A 4,139-nucleotide genomic window follows, 5' to 3' on the forward strand; every position below is an offset into this window, starting at 1 on the left:
AGGCCGCTGTACCACGCTTTTTCAAGGCTCGACCAGTGCCCTATGCGCTTCGGGAAAAAAGGTCTGCAGAAATCGACCGCCAAGTACAGGAAGGAGTGCTTGCACCAGTCAAAGTTTCCGAGTAAGCTACGCCCGTCGCGCCCGTACTGAAACGAAACGGTGATATTCGGCTCTGCGGCGACTTCAAGCTAACAGTGAATCCAGCGATACATCTGGAGCAGTACTCGTTGCCGAAAATTAAGGACATCTTCGCATCTCTGTACGAGGGCGAGGTGTTCACCACTTTGGATTTACGACACGCTATAATCAACTTCCACTGGACGATGAGGCGCGAACAATGGCCGTGTTGAACACACACAAAGGGTTGTTTGCATACAACCGCCTCGCTTTCGGCATCGCATCGGCTCCAGCATTGTTCCAGCGCCGCATTGAATCCGTTCTGCAAGGCCTCCCTCGCGTCAAGGTGTACTCGACGACATCATTATTGCCGAAAAACAGAATGACGACTCAACTCTCCGGCAAGTCTTCGAGCGGCTGCGCGAAAACGGACTGAAGTTGAAACCGTGACAAATGCAGGTTCCGCGAGAAGGAAGTTTCGTTCTTGGGGCACAAGATCGATGCGACTGGCCTACACCCCACTGAGGATATGGAGGCCATCACCACCGCACCAAGACCGGAGACTGTGAGCCAGCTAATATCCTTTTTGGGATTGATCACATATTACGCCAATTTTTTACCCAACCTTTCAACCGCGCTGGTTCCACTCTACAGGCTGTTGACTAAAGGAGCGCAATGGCAATGGAGAGCCGAACACGAGGAAGCCTTCCAGGCAGCCAAGCGCGCAATGATAGAAGCGGAACTTCTCGTGCACTACGACCCCGAAAAGCCGCTGCGGCTTGAATGCGACGCTTCGCCAGTGGGGGACGGCGCGGTGCTGTCACACCGAATTGGAAACAGGGACTACCCGATATCGTTCCGTTCGAGAGCACTGACGCCGGCTGAGCGGAATTATTCGCAATTGGAGAAAGAAGCGTTGGCCTTGGTGTTCGGCGTCACCAAGTTTCGGGACTACTTGTTGGCGAAGCATTTTACTCTGGTGACGGTTCATAAGCCACTGACAGGACTGTTCCACCCGTATAGGACGATTCCGCACATGGCCGGAGGAAGAATTAAGCGATAGGCATTGCTACTGTCGGCTTACCATTATGATCTCGAGTACCGCCCAGAACAGCTAAATGCTACCGCAGACGCTCTCAGTCGCCTACCATTGCCGTGCTTGGGTGACCGAGGAGGCCAAAAGCCCATGGAATACGTGCTGTATACGCGGAGTCTAGATTCCATGGCCCTTTCCGCTAAGGAAATAGCAGAGCTAAGCCGCTCGGACGAGGCGCTCCGTCAGATCAGGGAGTGGATCTCACGCGGCTGGCCGCGGCACTTATCTGTAGCACAGCAACACCTGATGCCGTACTTTTCTCGCCGTAACGAGCTCGCGGCCAGTCATGACCTGATTTACTGGGGTCATCGCGTAGTGTTGCCGGATGCGGCGCGATGATGCATGCTAAAGGAACTGAACGACAGTCACCCCGGTATCAGTGTCATGAAGCGCACAGCGCGAGCGTTGTTTTGGTATCCCGGATTAGATAGGGACATCGAAGTGCTGGTTTCTGGTTGCCCTCAATGTATACAATGCTGGCCCATGCCGGCTTCTGCAGTGCCGTCTCCATGGCCGGCGAGCAACAAACCATGGTACAGGTTGCATATGGATTTTGCGGGCCCCATCAGTGGCTGACAAGTTTTCGTGTTGATTGATGCCGAGACGTAGTGGATTGAGGCCATACCTTTGAAGACCATCACAGCGGAGACCACCATTCAGACACTTCAAGGGATTTTCGCACGTTTTGGCCTACAACACTGCTTAGTATCGGAAAACGGACCACAGTGTTCAAGTGCCACAATGTCCAGTTTCTTGCAAGAAAGCCACGTGAAGTACGTAACAGCGCCATACCATCCTCAGTTAAATGGTTTAGCGGAACGGGCCATGCGGACAGTAAAAGAAGGGCTTCGAAAGAATCCGGCAGGCGCGTTGCAAGAACGACTAATCAAGTTTTTATTCCGTTATTGAACGACACCATTGGAAGGAGGAAAGTCGCCAGCAGAACTACTGTTGGGCTTCCGTCCCCGAACCCGGCTGACAGCTTCACTCAAAGACACAAAGGTGACAGGAAATGATGGCTCCGGCGAACCTGTGCCAGGGGCAGCAAAAGCACCGACAGTTTCAACCGGGGAGGCATGTATGGTCGCGCCAGTTTCAGTCTGGTCGAAGGTGGATGCCGGCGACAGTAGTGTCCACGACTGGAGCACGTATGGTTACAGTGGAAACACCGGAGGGACAGCAGCGGCGCCACGTAGACCAACTCCGGCCACGGCTCGACACAGGGGCGTCACCTAGCAAGCCGAGCCAAGTCCGGACCCACGAAGAAGCTCAGCGTAGCTCCGAGCAGGCAGAAGTTGATCAAGGCCCGGAGGCACGGGAAGTCAGCTCTCAAGCCGCAGACCAACAACCACCACGTCGTTCGACTCGCCTACGGAAGCCTCCAGATCGTCTCGCTTACTACAGCTTAGGGGGTAGGGATGTAGCATCATCAAGCACGCCTGATGCAGTGTTATTAAGCATGTGTGCTGAGGTATAGCACGAGCAGGATGGTTCACACGTGTCGCACTCTCGCTTATCAGGATCAGTCATGTGACCTTGGCTGTGTCGCCAGTAACACCAAGCAATAACCGTTCATTCTTTGTTCCACCCACCGGCTACGTTTCGTTACTTCAATTATTACACGAATCATTACCACTGGGTCACTCCAGCGCGCATTCTTTAATTACTAAACTTACGAGACTTTTTAAAAGAAAATTTAGAGATTAGAGAAGCCGCTCCTAGTTATCGATAGAATTCTTTACATTTGTGGTCGTTGGTCTGGATGGTGTCCTTGTCGGTCTTATGCGACAGACCGGTTCCTCTGTGGCGGAATAAGTACAGTCCACTGACCACCACCGAAGTTGTCGTCACTTTTTTGTTCCATTGAAAAACAGTGAAGTGACAAAAACAAAACTCGACGGCAGCACCTATGCAGCGAGCGAATGCGTTTTAAATGCTTCCGAATGCGTCGGGAAATTCTTGTGAAGTGCCGCACAACTCCGTTCGGCCCGAATGCCAGTAGACATGTCGAATACCATTGGGCTCAAATGCCACTTAAATGTCCGCGTAGCACAGGTGTTGTGACAGAATTGCAGCAGCAGTAGTCGAGCAATAGCACCGCGCTACTATTCTAAGACTGCTCGCATGCTATAATGTGTTCCTGGAACCTTTGTTTTGACCTCAAGGATCAGCTTAAAATATCTACTTTGCAACGTATACAAGCCAATTATAGTTAAACTGAGATGAGAGGTTTATACATGTCTCACACCTCTAATCGAGAGCTCAAGTGACTTTTTAAGAGTTCAAAACATTTACAGAAACGGTTGCTCTCTATATAGAAATATTGAACATTGCCTTGTCGTGTTAGTAGATGGCACAAGGTTGACCGCTGTTTGCCAGTTCACTTTTAACATTCAATGAGAGATGGCAATGCTAGGTCAATATAGAGAGCTTTCCTAAATAACCTAGTCAATTCTGGCTAACACTGGGAACACTCTGGCCAACATGGCCCGTGATAGCCATGATTTTAAGTTGGCACTACTGACAAAAGCGAACAGCGGAAAAATTCTTGCTAACCTGGCCCATGATAGCCATGATTTTGTGACGGCACAGCCAGTACTGGAAAAGCGATGGACAACCAGGGCCATCACTGGATGCGGTAAAGAGTGGTCGAGCCAATATCAGAAACTCATTGGGAACTCTGGGCCTACTTAAGGCCTACCTAGCTTTCTGTCGCCCCCTACTACGCTTGCCTTCTATTGGAATCCACTCCGTTACTCTTAAGGGCCAGCGGTTGTCTTGGCTTCGCATTTCATGCCTTGCCCAAGCCCATTTCTTCCTCTTCATTTCGACTAGGATGCCATTAAACCGCGTTCGTTCCCTCACCCATTGTGCAGGCTTCCGATCTCTCAATGTTACTCCTAGCATTTTTTTTTGCATAATTCAC

General features: G+C 51.0%; 1 pseudogene; it reads left to right on the top strand.

Annotated features, from left to right (window-relative positions):
• Positions 1-337: 337 nt before the first annotated feature.
• Positions 338-2,690, top strand: LOC149367434 (uncharacterized; annotated as a pseudogene).
• The last annotated feature ends 1,449 nt before the right edge of the window (positions 2,691-4,139 follow it).

Source organism: Amblyomma mixtum, chromosome 1, assembly GCF_055824585.1.
Source record: "Amblyomma mixtum isolate Tamu chromosome 1, ASM5582458v1, whole genome shotgun sequence".
NCBI lineage: Eukaryota > Metazoa > Arthropoda > Arachnida > Ixodida > Ixodidae > Amblyomma > Amblyomma mixtum.